The sequence below is a fragment of the Microcebus murinus genome, chromosome 6 (genome assembly GCF_040939455.1).
Source record: "Microcebus murinus isolate Inina chromosome 6, M.murinus_Inina_mat1.0, whole genome shotgun sequence".
NCBI classification, from domain to species: domain Eukaryota; kingdom Metazoa; phylum Chordata; class Mammalia; order Primates; family Cheirogaleidae; genus Microcebus; species Microcebus murinus.
The window spans coordinates 111835303-111853636 of NC_134109.1; the positions used below are offsets into that span (position 1 = coordinate 111835303).

The following is an 18334-nucleotide window of genomic DNA, read 5'->3' on the forward strand; positions in this document are numbered from 1 at the left end:
AGGAAAATTAAATGTGCAAGAAAAAATGGTGGAAATAAATGCAAATTAAAATGTGTGGCTGGACATGGTGGCTCACACCTGTAATTCCAGCACTTTGGGAGGCTGAGGTGGAAGGATCCCTTGAGACCAGGAGTTTAAGGTTGCAGTGAGCTATGATCATTAACACTGCACTCCAGCCTGAGTGACAGAGTGAGACCTCATTTTAAAAAAAGTGGTATGATTTTCATCAACTTACAAAGTTTAAGAAAAGAGAATCGATTTTATCTTGCTGCTGTGAATGTTACAAGTGGCCCAGATATCATGATACTGAAATAAGAAAAGAAGATGTTATTCTTGCATAACACATGACACATGGATCTGCCATAAATAGTATTTACATAGTCCTAATAATAAAAGTACTATTTATTGGTTTTCAAATTTTAAAGTAAATTTAGAGACAAAGTAAGAAATATTTCATTAGGGTTATAGACCAGAATGTAAATATTAAAAACCTTTAATATATAAGAGTCAGGATATAGCTAACAAAGAAGAAGGTAGGGGAGAGAAAAGGTGGAAGGAAAATTAGTGGTTCAGTTACTTATTTCACAAGATGAGTCCTCAGTCTGTGAACTGACCCAAGTTCATTAAGACATAAAGGTGAAAAATTAGCTGGCCATTGGTGGTGGTGGTGCATGCCTGTAGTCCCAGCTGCTCGGGTGGCAGGAGGATCAGTTGAGCCCAGGAGTTGTGGTTGCAGTGAGCTAGGCTGATGCCATGGCACTCTAGCCTGGGCAACAGAGCAAGGCTCTGGCTCAAAACAAACAAACAAACAAAACTATTAATAAAAAAAGACATAAAGGTATATTATTTAAAATTACAAATGTAACCAAGAGAATAAATATAATTTATTAAACATTGAAATGAGGTAAGTTTAAAGAGGTTGAGGGTAGAGGAAGAGAGCAAAAACCTGTCTTTCATAATTAGGAAACTAGATGTTATCTACAGTGATAAATCTAGAGTGTATAAGTGTTTTAAATTATGGAGGTAATACCCAAAACCTGAAAACAACAACTGTTAAGAAGAGCTTGCCTTGGCCAGGTATGGTGGCTCACACCTGTTATCCTAGCCCTCTGGGAGGCCTAAGTGAGAGGATCATTTGAGCTCAGGAGTTCAAGGCCAGCCTGAGTGAGACCCTGTCTCTACTAAAAAAATAGAAGTTAGCTGGACAACTAATATATATATGTATGTATATGTGTGTGTGTATATATATATACATATATATATATGTGTATATATATATATATATATATGAGAAAGAAAGTAGCTGGGCATGGTGCTGCATGCCTGTAGTCCCAGCTACTCAGGAGGCTGAGGCAGGAAGATTGCTTGAGCCCAGGAGTTTGAGCTGTGAGCTAGGCTGATGCCATGGCACTCTAGCCCAGGCAACAGAGTGAAACTCTGAAGGAATGAATGAATACATACATACATGCATGCGCTTGCCTATGGAAAGAGGGATTGTGATCATTTTGTCTTGTTATGTTATTTCTGTGATCATTTAACAGGCGTCTCCTCCTCCAATAACTCTGCTGTTAAATGTTGGTTTTTTCAGTAATCCACCCATGGCTTCTGTTTCACACGACACCTGCACACTGTAAGCTAGTTCATTCACAAAGTGGCTTCAACTACTACCTGTGGGCTTTTGAATCCCAAGTCTTTTTATCTCTAACCTGATTATTTCCTTCAATGCAAGATGTACATTTTCAGACATCTCCTTATGCATGTCCCAATAGCACTTAACATTTGACATGTCCAAAATAGAAGTCATTCGCTTACTCATGAATTATTTGTTTTTAACAGTGTCATTGAAATATAATTTATATACCATAAAATTCACCTGTTTTAAGTGTGTAATTCAATGACTCAGTAAATTTACAGAGTTGTGCAACCATTTCCAGAATCCAGTTTTAGAACATTTCCATCACACTAAAGATTCCTCATGCTCTCGCCCAATTCAGCAGGAAGTAGCTTGATGACTAGATCACCCCTCCTCCCATAGATACAGAAGGGTAAAGTTGGCAGGGAGGAATGTGTAACAGAGCAGTCACCCTTCTTCCCATAGATGTGGAAAGGTGACATTGACTGGGGGAATATATAAACAGAAGGAATGGCCTGAAAAAAGACAGCAAAAATATTTTCTGTCTCTTTAAAACATTCCCCACTCCTTTTTGAGAACTAGAACCTGCATGCCTGTCTCAGGCCAGTGGTGGGGAGGAGCAGGGGAATGTCTTTTGTTCCTTGTGCTACAGGAGATGGCTCAGTAGATAGATGGCTTAGTAGATAGATGGCTCAGCAGAACTACTGCCTGCCCGGACCTGGCAGATGGAGGTCCTGAGCAGAAGTCACAAGATTGTCCTAGACAGAGATGGGATAATCAGAATCATCAATAGTAGTTGAAGGGCAATTGCCTGAAGCTGAGAATTCACCCTTTAAAATGTGTGTTTCTGCTTATTATTAAGACAATGGCCTGCTTATTATTAACACGAGGGCATTTTTAGATAGTAGTCTCTACCCTTCTCATTTGCCAGCAAATTAGTAAATCTCTCTTTCCTTCTCAAAAAAAAATTCCTCATGCTCATGTGCAGTCATTGTCCATTCCTAGTCTCAGTCAACCATTCATCTCTGTCTCTATAGATCTGCCTTTTCTAGACATTTCATATAAATGAAATCATACAATATGTGATCTTTTGTGACTAGCTTCTTTCACTTAGAATGTTTTGAAGTTCATTCATGTTGTAATATGTACTAATACTTCATTCCTTTTCATACTGAATAGTATTCTACTATATGGCTGTACTACATTTTATTTATCCATTCATCAGTTGATGGCCATTTGGGTTGTTACCACTTTGGGGCCATGATGAATAATGTATTTCTAAATATTTGCATATGAGTCTGGAAGGATAGGTCCATATGTAGTAAGTTTGTTTAACTTTTAAAGAAACTGTTAAGCTATTTTCCAAAGTAACTGTACATTTTATAGTCTCACCAGCAATGTATGAGTATTCCAGTGTCCCTATAACCTTGCCAGCACTTCTTACTATTGTCTGTTATTTTGATCATAACCATGCTAGTGGATGTGAAATGATATCTCATTGTGGGTTTTTTCCTTGATTAAATTTATTTATTTTTATGGGGTACATAGTGATGTTTTGATAAATATAATGTGTATAATCAAATCGTGGTAATTAGTATATCCATCATCTCAAACATTTATCATTTTTTTGTATTAGGAACATTCAGTGTGCTCCTTCTAGTTTATTGAAATTGTTGTTAACTAGAACTTATTCCTCTTATCTATTATAGCTATAATTTTATGTCCTTTAATAAATGTCTGCTTGTCTACCCCTTCTCAACCTTTAGTGTCCTCTCTTCTGCTTTTTACTTCTGTGAGATCAACTTTTTTTGTTTTTCTGCTTTTCACATATGAGTGAGAACATGCAGTGTTTAAGTTTCTATTCCTGGCTATTACACTTAATGTCCTCCAGTTCCATCCATGTTGCCATGAATGACAAGATTTCATTCTTTTTTATGACTAAATAGTATTTCATTGTATATATATATAAACATTTTCTTTCTTTTTTCTTTCAGCATATTATGGGGATACAAATGTTAAGGTTACATATATTGACCATGCCCTCCTCCCCCCTTGAGTCAGAGCTTCAAGCGTGACCATCCCCCAAATGTTGCACATCTCACCCATTATGTTTGTATATACCCATCCCCTCCTCCCCCTCCCACCTACCCGACACCCAATAAATGTTATTGCTATGTGTCCACTTAGGTGTTGATCTGTTAATACCAATTTCCTGGTGAGTACATGTGGTGCTTGTTTTTCCATTCTTGAGGTACTTCACTTAGTAGAATGGGTTCCAGCTCTATCCAGGAAAATACAAGAGGTGCTATATCACCATTATTTCTTAAAGATGAATAGTACTCCATGGTATACATATACCACATTTTATTAATCCACTCATGTATTGATGGGCACTTGGGTTGTTTCCATAACTTTGCAGTTGTGAACTGTGCTGCTATAAACATTCGAGTACAGGTGTCTTTTTCATATAGTGACTTTTGATCTTTTGGGTAGATGCCTATTAGTGGAATTGCTGGATCAAATGGTAGATCTACTTGTATCGCTTTAAGGTATCTCCATATTGCTTTCCACAGAGGTTGAACTAGTTTGCAGTCCCACCAGCAGTGTAGGAGTGTTCCTCTCTCTCCGTATCCACGCCAGCATTTATTGTATGGGGACTTTTTGATAAAGGCTGTTCTTACTGGATTTAAGTAATATCTCATTGCAGTTTTGATTTGCATTTCCCTGATGATTAGAGATGTTGAGTATTATTTCAGATGTTTGTTGGCCATTAGTCTGTCTTCTTTTGAAAAAATTCTGTTCATGTCCTTCTCCCACTTTTTGATAGGGTTGTTAGATTTTTCCTTACTGATTTTCCACAGTTCTAAATAAATTCTTGTTATCAGCCCTTTATCGGATGTATAGCTTGCAAAATTTTCTCCCATTCTTGGGTTGTCTGTTTGCTCTCTTGACAGTTTCTTTGGCTGTGCAGAGGCTTTTTAATTTGATCAGGTCCCATTTATCTATTTTAGTCACTGCTGTGATTGCCTTTGGGGTCTTCTTCATAAATTCTTTGCCTAGGCCAATGTCTAGAAGAGTATTTTCAATGTTTTCCTCTAGAATTCTAATAGTTTCACACCTAAATTTCAAGTCTGTTACCCAGTGTGAGTTGATTTTTGTGAGAGGTGAAAGGTGTGGGTCCTGTTTCAGTCTTCTGCATGTGACTATCTAGTTTTCCCAGCACCATTTATTGAATAAGGATTCCTTTCCCCGGTGTATGTTTTTTGTCTGCTTTGTCAAAGATTAGTTGGCTATATTAAGATGGTTTTATATCTAGGTCCTCTGTTCTGTTCCATTGGTCAGTGTCCTTGTTCTTGTGCCAGCCACAAGCTGTTTTATTTACTATAGCCTTGTAGTACAGTTTGAATTCTGATAAATTGATACCTCCTATTTTGTTTTTATTGCCTAGGATTGATTTTGCTCTACGGGGTCTTCTCTGGTTTCATACAAAGCGTAAAACTATTTTTTCTATATCTGTGAAAAATGATGGTATTTTAATAGGGATTGCATTGACTCTGTAGGTCACTTTGGGTAGTATAGACATTTTAACAATGTTGATTATGCTGACCCATGAGCATGGTATATTCTCCCACCTGTTTACATCCTCTGCTCTTTCCTTCTTCAGTGTTTCATAGTTCTCCATGTAGAGGTCTTTTACCTCCTTAGTTAAATATATTCCTAGGTACTTTATTTTCTTTGTTGCTATTTTGAAGGGAATTGAGTCTGTGATTTGGTTCTCACTTGTACTGTTGTTAGTGTATATGAATGCCTCTGATTTCTGTGTATTGATTTTGTATCCTGAGACTTTACCAAATTCATTTATCAATTCAGGGAGTCTCTTGGTTGAATCCTTAGGATTTTCTAGGTATAATATATCATCAGCAAAGAGTGAGAGTTTGATCTCTTCTGCTCCCATTTGGATGCCCTTAATTCCTCTCTCTTGTCTGATTGCTGTAGCAAGGACTTCCAGCACTATGTTGAATAGAAGTGGAGATAGTGGGCAACCTTGTCTTGTTCCAGTTCTAAGTGGTAATGCTTTCAATTTTTCCCCATTCAGTACGATATTGGCTGTGGGTTTGTCATATATGGTTTGTCTCATTTTTAGGTAAGCCCCGTCTGTGCCTATTTTGTTGAGCGTTCTTATCATAAAAGGGTGTTGAATTTTGTCAAATGCTTTTTCTGTGTCTGTTGATAGGATCATATGGTCTTTTTTTTTGCTTCTGTTTATATAATGAATTACATTTATAGATTTGCGTATGTTGAACCATCCCGGCATCCCTGGGATGAAGCCCACTTGGTTGTGATGGATTATTTTCTTAACCAGAACCTGAATTCAATTGGCTAGCATTTTGTTGAGAATATTTGCATCTATATTCATAAGGGATATTGGTCTGTAGTTTTCTCTTTTTGTTACATCCTTTCCTGGTTTTGGTATCAGGGTTATGTTCGCTTCATAAAATGTGTTGGGGGAGGCTTCCATCCTTCTCAATGTTGTTGCATAATTTCTGCAGGATAGGCACCAGTTCTTCCTTGTAGGTGTGGTAAAATTCGGGTGTCACACCATCTGGTCCAGGGCTTTTAGGAATGTTTTTTATTGCTGTTTTAATTTCAGTACTTGATATTGGTCTGTTCAGGAATTCTATTTCTTCCTGGTTGAGCCTAGGGAGGCTGTGTGTTTCTAAGAAATTGTCCATTTCCTCCACATTTTCCAGTTTGTGTGCATAGAGGTTTTTGTAGTATTCATAAATTATATCTTGTATCTCCGGGGCATCAGATGTAATTTCTCCTTTATTGTTCCTGATGGAGCTTATTAGAGATTTTTCTTTTCTGCTTTTCATTAGTCTAGCCAATGGTGTGTCAATTTTGTTTATTTTTTCAAAGAACCAACTTTTTGTTTTATTAATCCTCCGTATAGTTTCCGTGTTGTCAATTTCATTTAGTTCTGATTTGATCTTAATGATTTTACTTCTTCTTCTGGGTTTGCAGTTGGTCTGTTCTTTTTCCAGCTCTTTCAGACGATTCGTTAGGTTGTCTATTTGTGATCTTTTCAACTTTTGGATATAGGCATTTATAGAAATAAACTTTCCTCTCAGGAGTGCTTTAGCTGTGTCCCACAGGTGATAACTTGTGTCTCTTTTGTCATTTAGTTCAAAGAATCTTTTGATTTCCATCTTGATTTCCTTGTTTATGAAGTGATCATTCAGCAGAAGGTTGTTTAGTTTCCTTGACTTTGTGTAGAAATGAGAACTCCTTTTATGATTGATTTCTACATTTATTCCATTGTGGTCTGAAAAGATACATGGTATAATTTCTAGTTTTTAAAATTGTTTGAGACATCCTTTGTGTCCTAGGATATGGTCAATCTTAGAGAATGACCCATGAGCTCATGAGAAGAACATATATTCAGTGGTTTGGGGGTAGAATGTCCTGTAGATGTCAGTCAGGCCCATTTATTCTAGAGTTCTGGTTAAAAGTCCATTATTTCTTTGTTGATTTTCTGTTTGGAGGATCTGTCCTGTAGTGTCAGTTGACTATTAAAGTCTCCGACTATTATCGTGTTGTTTATGCGTTTGTTTAGATCAAGTAGAGTTTGCTTTATGAATCTGGGTGCACCAAGGTTGGGTGCATATATATTTAGAATTGTTATGTCTTGTTGAACTGTACCCTTCACTGTTATATAGTGACTTTCTTTGTCTTTTATTAATTTAAAACCTAAGTTATCTGTAATCAGCACCACCACACCAGCTTTCTTTTGGCTTCCGTTTGCTTGAAATAATGTTCTCTACCCCTTTACCTTTAGTCTTAACTGCATCCTTGCAGGTTAGATGTGTTTCCTGAAGGCAGCAGAACTTGGCTTGTATTTATTTTTTTATCCATTTGGCCAGCCTATGTCTCTCTTGTGGGGATTTCAAGTCATTCACATTTATTTAGATAACTGATAGGTGGAGGCAGATTTCTGTTCATTATGTTGGGTAGAACTTTGTTGCTTTGTTTTCTCTCTAGAGCCATTGTGGTATCTGGGCTTTGATCTTTAGCTTTTGTGTAGATTTACATTCGTCAGTGTTTATTGTGCTGATCTGTAGGTAACACTGTTTTAAGTACTTTTTTTTTTAATACAGTCATTAAAAATAATATTTATTGTAATTTTTACTGTGAGCATATATTACTTTTAGAAAATCATGATTTAAGAAAATGGAAAAGAGCTAATGATTTCATTAAGTTGTGGGACATAAAATTGTTTACAACTATAAAACACAAATTACAACTATAAAAGACAAAAACATAAACAAAAACTCATGTATAGCTTTACAAAATGGAAGAAATAAACCAGAATGCTCACAATAATTGTTCACCTGCATAGCTCTAGCTCCTAGCACAGTTAAGTATGCAATAAATATTTGTTGTTCTTGAATAAGCATTAGGATTGGGAATGAATTAATCTATTTTCCAAATTGGTATAATGAAATTCTGTAACTTTCATAACAAGAAAAATTATGTATATAAAAATAAGACTGATTTCACAAACCAGAAACGGTAAGTAACAGAGGGGAAGGGGGTATAATATTGTTCATAGAAAGACATCGAATGTTAGAGTGACAAAAAATCATTGTTAGAAACAGGACAACCATGTCATTTGTACTAATGGAATTTGAAGTTACTAGAAAACAAATAGAATTATTTTCAATGCAGAAAGACAAGGCTTATCTATAACATGTCAATGTTTTCGATGACTCTGAAATTTGTAAATACCTGGGGAGTTCACTGTTTGTTTCTTCACCTTCACCTTCTGAGCTTTATCCAGAAGATCTTTTCGTGTTTGAATTTTCTGTGCAATAATGAACAATTTCTTTTCTCACTCAATCCGCTGTGTCAGACAATTATATTGCTTTTGCCTTTTTTAGCTATCCGCTTAAGTCGAGTCTGATGGGTAACTCCTTTCACTCTTTCCTTCTGCAATGGCTCTATCCTGGGTCTATTGAAGACTCTGTTGAATAGTTCCAGTGCTGTATGCAGGTGTGTTGCAGTATCAAACTGTTCAACTTCCTTTTTGGTGTGAAAAAAGAACACATGCTTCTTTTGTTGCTTCCCCTAGAAGTCCAGCAGATGGAGCTCTGATTTTAGTCTTTCGATTTTCTTAGCTTCTGCAACCCTTTTCATTTCTGTATATTTGAAATCCTGAGTTCTCAGCAACTTTAGCTGTTCTGGAGTTACTTCTTCCTTTGTCTCTTTAATAACATGAACTCCATCCTGGAGCTTACCCAAATCATTTTATAGTAGAATTCATCTGGATTTTTTTAAAGAGCCTTATTCTGGAGAGCTCTGAGGTATTCTTGTTTCTTGGGGTAGTCATCTGCACGAAGTTTGTAATCTTACTTTTTCTTCAGCAGGCCCAGACGTTTTTGAAAGCCAGGCTGGCTTTGTTCTCAGTGTTCCTGCTGCTGCCAGGACTTAGCTGCCTTCCGAAAAGCCGCTGGGCTGTTAGCTCAGTCCTGGAAAACTTTGTTGGACAACGCCGGTTCACACTGCCTCTGCCACCGTGTCCTCTCTGTTTTGAGTACTTCTTGAAGGGCTGGTCTTGTCTTGGTGAATTCCCTTAGTCTTTGCTTATCTGAGAATGTCTTGATTACTCCTTGATATACAAAACTTAGTTTTGCAGGGAATAAGATTCTAGGCTGGGTATTATTCTGTTTCAGAAGAGTGGGAATGGGGCCCCAGTCTCTCCTTGCTTGTAAAGTTGCAGTAGAGAAGTCTGGCGTTATTCAGATTGGCCTACCTTTGTATGTTTCTTGCTTCTTTCGTCTTACAGCTCTTAGAAGGGCCTCTTTAGTTGATATTTTGGCCAACCTCATGACTGCATATTGTGACATCTTCCTGTCTGCATTGAATCTCCCAGGGGTCCTTTGAGCTTCTTAAACTTGTATCTGGAGATTTTTAGCAAGGCCTGGGAAATTTTCCTGTATTATATCTTCAAATAGCTTGTCCAACCCTTGAGTGTTTTCTTCTTCCCCTTCTGGTAACCCTATGACCCTCACATTAGGTTTCTTCACATAATCCCACATCTGTTACAGGATTTGCTCTTTTCTCTTGTTTCTCCGCTCTATCTCTGTGACTGATTTATTTAATTGGAACGTGTTATCTTCAATCTCTGAGATTCTTTCTTCTGTTTGATCTACCCTGTTCTTGAGTCTTTCCACTGTGTTTTGTAGTTCCCTGAATTGAGTCTTCATTTCCAGGAGTTCGGTTTGATTTTTCTTTATTATTTCAATTTCTTTAGTGAATTTTTGTTCCAGGTCCTAGAATCTTTTTGTGTTTTCTTTGTGTTGGTTATCCAGTTTTTCTTGCAAGTCATTGAATTTTCTTACAATCCATGTTCGAAATTCTTCTTTTGTGATTTTAGTGGTCTGATTTTGGTTGATGTCCATTTCTAAGGCGCTGGTGCTCCTCTTTGGGGGTGTGCTTTCCTTTAGGTTTCCATTTGGATAATGACACACCCTGTTTAGTCTCTAAGCCAGTAGGTGGTGTTTGTGCATGAGATTCAACCACACCCTGTATGATGAGTCAGTAGGTGCCGTGAAAAGGGTGTGCAGAATGTCCTCCCTGTCAGTAGGTGGTGCTTGCTTGGAGGAGCAGGCTACACTGTTGTTTTTGTGTCCTGTAACCAGCTCTTTTTCCTCTGGAGAGGGACTCTAGTGCCTCAGGTGGTGGGTGGGGCCCTGGGACTTCCAGGTGTGTCCTTATTCTCCACCTCAGTGAGGGCTGGTTTGAGAATGAGTCTGGGCGGAGCTGGGATGGGTAAGCCTGCCCTCAAGCACCACCAGTGCTGTTAGCAGGGGTTAAAGTTCTGTTCTCTGCTTCCAGGAAAAGCTGTCAGGGAGGGGCTGGAATGGCCCTGCTCAGTCAGAAAGTCTGCGTGTGGGGGTAGGGCTGTCTGAGACCTGCAGTCTGGAGCAGGCCTCACTCCTTTCCACCCTCCCCAACTCCGCAGCTACTCCTGGGCCTCTGTCAGCAGGCCAGACCACACGCCACTGGGTCTCCCCTGGGTGTGATGCTGGCCGGAAGGTTTCCTGTGGAGGGTGGCTGCCTGGGCTGGGTGCACGGTCCCCCCCTACCCCCCTTGGGAAGAGGGTTGCCCTCAAGTACACTGATCTGCCTCTGAAGGCACACACACCTCAGTAGGCTCATTAAATATTCCTTCTGTGCCCTGGGCACTGCAAGACCTGGGTGCACAGGATCTGGTCTGCAGGTCTGACCTCTGGGCTCTGGAATTCAATCCCAGACCCCACCAGGGAGAGGAGTGCCAGTCCCAATTCACCCACAGGGAGCCCAAGCTGGGCCGATGTCTCTCAGCCCAGGGTCTGCCCCATTCTCCTGGGATCACCGGCCAGTAGCACCTGGGAGGGCTGGCAGGTAGGGAGCTCATCGTCTGAGTTCCCCTCCATCAGCTGTGGGCCCCAAAAGGGAAGGTCCCGTTCCTTGGAGGTGCCTCCGGCTGGTGGCTATATTGCCTCTCTCAGCAGCAGCAGATAGGGACAGGGCAGGGGAGAATGAGGCAATATAGCGCCTGCGGTGCAGCTCGGTCTGTGCACAGGGAGGTGCCCCGAGGGAGTTGGGAGCCTGGTGCCGCGTCTGCTACAGGCTTACTGCTCACTGGCAGTGGCCGTCTCTAGGCTGGTGTCCTCAGGTCTCTTTAACTGCTGGGGAGTGCTCCAGCAGTCCAAGATGCAAGGGAGGGGAAAGTTAACCGCTTCACCTACCCTTGCCACTAGTCTCCAAGCTTTTCAGGAGGTCTCTTCTTCCAGTTCTTCTCCGCAACCTCCTGCCGTGGAGTCTTTCGTAGTCTCCAGTTCCCCTCCTTCCGACCCTCATCTGATGTATGCTCATCTGCTTGCTTCTTTCTTTTAGAATCTGTCTTTTTTGCAGATACTCTGGCGGTGTTTCTCGTCTACCATCTTGCTCCGCCCCCCCCCTTCCCACTACATTTTCTTTATCCATTGATGTTGTTGGATATCTTGGCTATTGTGAACAGTGCATCAATAACCGTAGGGGGTGCAGATGTCTCTTTGATATACAAATTGCCTTTCCTTTGGATAAATGTACCGTAGTATGGTTGCTGGATCACACAGTAATTCTATTTATAGATTTTTGAGGAACCTCCATACTGTTCTCCACAGTGGCTGTATTAGTTTATATTCCCACCAACAATGTATTATAGTTTTCTTTTCTCCTCATCCTTGCCAGAAATTATTTTTTGTCTTTTTGATAATACCCATCCTAGCTAGGGTGAGACGATACCTCATTGTGATTTTGATTTACATTTCCCTGATGATTAGTGATGCTGAGCATTTTTTCATATACCTGTTGGCCATTTTTATGTCTTTTATTGAGAAATGTCTATTCAGATCATTTGGTCATATTTGCCCAGTTTTTAATTTGATTTAGTTTTATTTTCTTTTTTTCTTTTCTTTAGCTGTTGAGATGTTTGAGTTCCTTGTATATTCTGGGAATTAATCCCCTGTCTAAAGAATAGTTTGGAGATATTTTTACCCATTCTGTAAGTTGTCTTTTTACACTGTTGACTGTTTCCTTTGCTGTACAGAAGCTTTTTAGTTTGATATAATTTTGTTTGTTTATTTTTGCTTGTGTTGCGTATACTTTTGAGGTCTTATTCATGAATATTTTCCCAGACCAATGTCCTAAAGTGTTTTCTGTATGTTTTTCTAGTAGTTTATAATTTTGTGTCTCATATTTAGATCTTTGGTCCATTTTGAGTTGTTTTTGTGTTGGGTGAGAGGTAGTCATCCAGTTTTATTCTTCTGCATGTGCATATCATGTTTTAACAGCACCATTTATTGAAGAGACTGTTTATTCTTTCCTCAGTGAGTGTTCTAGGCACCTTTGTCAAAAATCAATTGGCTGTCTATATGTGGATTAACTTCTCGGTTCTCTTTTCTGCTCCATTAATCTATGTGCCTGTTTTTTATGCCATTTTCATTCTGTTTTGGTTACCATAGCTTTGTAGTGTATTTTGAAGTCTGGTAGTGTGATGCCCCCAGCTTTGTTCTTTGTGATCAGTTGTGGTTTTTTTCTTTTTCTTTTTTGAGACAGTGTCTTGCTCTATCCCCTGGGATAGAATGCAGTGGCATCATCATTGCTCACTGTAGCCTCAAACTCCTGGGTTCAAGTGATCCTCGTGCCTCAGCCCTCCTCCTGAAGTGCTGGGATTACAGGCATGAGCCACACTGCACCCAGCCCCAAGTCATTTTGGGTTTTTTTTATGTTTTTTTAAGTGTCAGAATATTAAGGAGGTACAAATGTTTTTGTTACATGAATACATTGTATAATGCTGACATCAGGGTTTTTAATATGTCCATCACCAGAATAGTGTTCATTGTATCTGATAGGTAAGTTTTTATCACTCCTCATTTATCCAAATTCCTGTTGCTTTATTTCTTCACTATTATTGATTATTAAAATAGTCTCTGAACTGCTTTCTCTGATACCATTTCCTTAGCAGGGTTCTGATCTATTTTCCACACTGCCATCAAAATGAATTTTCTGAAATGCAGATGTGATCATGTCACTCTTTTGCTAAAAAGCTTTCAAAGGCTTCCATTGCCCTTAAGATAAAGTCTACAATTTGGACCCTGCTTGTTTTTATACTATCTATTCTTGGCACTCTTTCCTCCACCATCCCATCCTTCTGGAACCGCCCCCCTACACACACACACACACTCCCAACACACTGCACGCATCCTTATCTTTAATCTACCCTCAAATTATTTGAATACATTAAATCTTTCTTCGTCTGTGCCTTTGAACATTCTGTTACCTTTCTCTGGAATGTTCATTCATATCTGTTTACAAACTCTTACTCATTCTTCAAGATTAATCACAAATAATACTACCTCTTGGAATCTTTCCCTGATTCTCAATAGTTAGCATTGTTTGTGTGTGTGTATGTAAATACAGTGATGTACACATGTGTCTATGAGAATATTAGGTTGAATCACATGACATTTTCACTTGTTTATTTACATTGTGCAAAAAATAATCTATACAAACTTTCAAGATATGTGTCTTAATAAATATATCTTGAATGTCATGTACAAAGTCACAGGTTAACTTCCACACACAATTTAATAGTTATTTTTGTATTAGCAGACAGCATCATAGTTCCATAGTACAAATAAGATAATAAAGAATGTTGATTTTTTCACAAAAGCGTCATTTTAAAATTCAAACACTATAAGCTAAAACAAAAACAAATTTATATGTGTATGTCAGGTATACCTTAGAGATATTGCAGCTTTGATTCCACAACAGAGCAAATATTGCAATAAGGTGAGTCACACCAAATTTTTGGTTTCCCAATGTGTATGAAAGTTGTGTTTATATTATACTGTAGTCTATTAAGTATGCAATAGCATTTTGTCTAAAAAACAATGTATGTATCTTGATTTTAAAATACTTCATACTAAAAAAAAAGCGAAGGATCATTTGAGCCTTCAGTGTGAGTTGGAGTCTTTGCTGGTGCAGGGTCTTGCTTTGATGTTTATGGCAGCTGAGTGATCAGGGTGGTGGCTGCCAAATCTTGGGGTAACTGTGGCAATTTCTTAAAATAAGACAACAACAAAGTTTGCTGCATCAATTGACTCTTCCTTTCTTGAAAGGAAGCGTGTAGCATGCAATGCTGTTTGATAGCATTTTACCCACAGTAGAACTTCTTTCAAAGTTGGAATCAGTCCTCTCAAACCCTGCTGCTGCTTTATCAACTGGGCTTATGTAATATTCAAAATCCTTTATTGTCATTTCAGCAGTGTTCATAGCATCTTCACCAGGCATAGATTTTATCTCAACAAACCACTTGTTTTTTGTTTTTTTTGCTCATCCTTAAAAACAACTTGTCGTTCATAAACATTTTATCATGAGATTGCAGCGATTCAGTCACATCTTCAGGCTCCACTTCTAATTCTGGTTCTCTTGATATTTCCACCACACCTACAGTTACTTCCTTCACTGAAGTCTTGAACCCCTCAAAGCCATCTATAAAAGTTGGAATCAACTTCTTCTAAACTCCTGTTGATGTTGATATTTTGCCCTCTTCCTGGTGATAATTTTTAATGAAATCTAAAATAGTGAATTCTGTCTATGAGGTTTTCAATTTACTTTGCCCAGATCCATTAGAGGATTCACTAATCTATGGCAACTCTAGCCATACAAACTGTGTTTCTTAGACGATAAGACTTGAAAGTCAAAACTACTCCTTGATCCATGGGCTACAGAATTAATGTTGTGTTAGCAGCATGAAAACAACATTTATCTCCTTGTACACCTCCATCAGAGCTGTTGTGTGACCAGGTGCATTGTTAATGAATAGTAATATTTTGAAAGGAATCTTTTTTTATGAGCAGTAAGGCTCAACACTGGATTTAAAATATATAGTAAACTGTTGAATAGATGTTAATAGATGTGCTGTCATCTGGGCTTTGTTCTGTTTATAGAGCACAAGCAGAATAGATTTAGTGTAATTCTTAAGGGCCCTAGGATTTTCAAAATGGTAAATGAGCATTGGCTTCAACTTAAAGTCACCAGCTGCATTAAGTCCTAACAAGACAGTCAGGCTGTCCTTTGAAGCTTTGAAGCCAGATATTGACTTCTTTCTAACTATATTAAAGTCCTAGATGGCATCTAGGACTGTTTCATCTATGTTGAAAATCTGTTGTATAGAGTAGCTTTTTTCATCAATGATTTTAGCTAGATCTTCTAGATAACTTGCTTCAGCTTCTACATCAGTACTTGCTGCTTCACCTTGCACATTTATGTTATAGAGATGGCTTCTTTCCTTAAACATCATGCTAGCTTCCAACTTTTCTTCTACAGCTTACTTACCTGTCTCAGGCTTCACAGAATTTATAAGCATTAGAGCCTTGCTCTGGATTAGGCTTTGGCTTAAGGGAATGTTGTGGCTGTTTTGACCTTCTATTCAGATCACTAAAACTTTCTCCATATCAGCAATAAAGCTCTTTTGCTTTCTTATCATGCATGTGTTCACTGGAGTAGCACTTTTAATTTTCAAGTACTTTTCCTTTGTATTCACAACTTGCCTGTTTGGCATAAAGAGCCTAGCTTTCAGCCTATCTTAGCTTTCGATATGCCTTCCTCACTAAGCTTAATCATTTCTAACTTTTGATTTTAAGTGAGAGACATGTCACTCTTCCTTTCACTTGAACATTTAGAGGCCATTGTAGGGTTATTAATTGGCCTAATTTCAATATTGTTGTGTCTCAGGAAATAGGAGTGCCCAAGGAGAAGGGAGATGAGGGAACAGCCAGTCAGTGAAACATTGAGAATACACACTGTTGTAGCAAGTGACCAGCGATTGACCAGGGAAAGAAGCAAGCGGCACACAGAGGGTCGGAGAATCAGCTTTTATTTTGCCGGCGGGCTCAGAGGGGCATGCCACCAAATTCTGAGCAACAGGTCCTTATTTTTTACCAGTCTTACACATTTACACAACCAATCAACTATTATCTAATTAGTAGGATCAGCCGTAAGCTTTCACATGTAGTGGATTTTGCCTTGGGGCACTTGGGTAGGGGCTTTTTTTTTTTTTTTTCTTGAGACAGAGTCTTGCTTTGTTGCTCAGGCTAGAGCGAGTGTTATGGAGTCAGCCTAGCTCACAGCAACCTCAAACTTCTGGGCTCAAGCGATCCTACTGCCTCAGCCTCCTGAGTAGCTGGGACTGCAGGCATGCGCCACCATGCCCAGCTAGTTTTTTCTGTATATATTAGTTGGCCAATTAATTTCCTTCTATTTATAGTAGAGATGGGGTCTCGCTCTTCCTCAGGCTGGTCTTGAACTCCTGACTTCGAGCGATCCGCCCACCTCGGCCTCCCAGAGTGCTGGGATTACAGGCGTGAGCCACCATGCCCAGCTGGGTAGGGGCTTTTCCCTATCACCAGGGGGATCAGCTGTAAGCTTCACAGGAATCCAATCAGCAAGGCCCTTGGGTGGGGTGGGGGGGTTCCCTATCATTAGTAGGATAAGCTTCACATGCATTTAATCAGCAATGAGTTTAGCCATGGGGTGGGGGGTTTCCCTAACATTCCCCCCTGTTGATGCCCTTATCAGTTTACACAGAGGCATCAACCTCTCTATGGATCTAATAACTGCATTGGGCAAGCAGGGTCCCATGGTTACCATCAGCGGGCTTGAGGCAATAGAGCCCCAAGCCTATTCTAACTCCTGTTTTCTCTTGTGGATTCTTTCCTTTAGCCCTTTAACTTTAATAGTTACAATTCCTGATTGGTTTACATAGTAGCAGCATTCTTTCCCCCAGGAGCACACAAGTCTCCCCCTTTTCAAGTGCTTATTCTGCAGGGTTTGCCAGCGAGTCTCTGACTCTGGAGAGATAGCAGGGATTCCTACCCCAGCTGCCACCCCTCCCCCTATACTTGAGGGGCAGTTGGTTGTGTCTGTTGGAGCGGGGCCCAGACAGCCCCAACCAAGAACAACAGAGGCACCCCATGCAGACCCAGAAAGGGTTACCAAGAAGTAAGTTAGTGTTGTGGTGGTCTCTTGGGGCGGAGGCCCAAGAAGACTGTCAGTCCTATAGGAGTCCAAGCCAGTGGTCCCTTTCAGTCCTCAGCTTCCAGCCAGATTGAAGGGCAATCCGTCCTGTCGACTTTGTTGCACCGTCCAATGGCTGGTCGCGTCATCTGTCTCGGCTTCTTTCACACCAAACGTGCATCTTACCCCCAGTAAGGCGATGCTTAACATACCTACCCAGAGTAGTTGTGTCTCTTGACAGAGTTTGGCCAACGTAACCTTGAGGGTTCGGTTCATGCGCTCCACTTTCCCTGAGCTCTGCGGCCTGTCCACAGAATACCTAATGCCTTGGAGACGAGAGCTGCTGCCGTCCGTGTCGAGCTCCAGGTCGGGCGCCGGCAACGGACTATCTTTCAAGTCTGGCCGGCTTGCACAGACCTCCTCCACGGCCTCGGCACAGTCATGGTCCGGGGGCCCTGGCCCGGTAGGAAGGAAGGTGGCAGGGTTTAAGGTCCGCAGTCTCGATGGTGACTTGTGGTTTTTCACACAGCAGTCCCTGGCACTGTGCCAGCTGACTGCTAGAAAGCCATCGGTGCCCTGATGTGTTCACCAAAGCCACTGCTGTGTGCGGGACCTGCACACAGATATTCTGCCCAAGCGTAAGCTTGTCCACCTCCTTGATTAGCAAGATGGTTGCTGCCAGTGCTCGCAGGTAAGGCGGCTGTCCCGATGCTACCGAGTCCAGTTGTTTGGACAGATAGGCCACTGGCCTCTGCCAGGGGCCCACAGTCTGCGTCAGTACCCCCACAGCTACCTGCTTCTTCCCACCTCTGAGAGCTACCTGTTCAGTTGTATCAAGCCGGGCCCGGAGCTGCACCGTCTGTTCCAGCGTCCTCTTCATCCATTCCAGGTGTGCAGTGTGTCCTGCTCCTTCAGCTCCTCAGCCATCCTGGCGGCATCGGTGATGGCCTTTTTGGCCTTCTCCTCTGCCTCCCGCCTCACCTGGACAGCCTTCTCCACCTCCCCACTCAGCTGGGCCAAACCCACCTTGAGCTGCGTCTTCTGGTTCAGGAGGCCTGTGTTCTGCGAATGCAGGAGGCTGAGGCACTCGGT

General features: G+C 40.5%; 1 protein-coding gene and 1 pseudogene across 11 annotated transcripts in view; one reads left to right on the forward strand and one right to left on the reverse strand.

The window, feature by feature from the left end:
* The window catches only part of NRG4 (neuregulin 4), a 144223-nt gene that overhangs the window by 38018 nt on the left and 87871 nt on the right, over positions 1–18334 (forward strand). The window lies entirely within an intron of this gene.
* LOC105857195 (putative U3 small nucleolar RNA-associated protein 11 pseudogene) lies at positions 8232–18122 on the reverse strand (annotated as a pseudogene).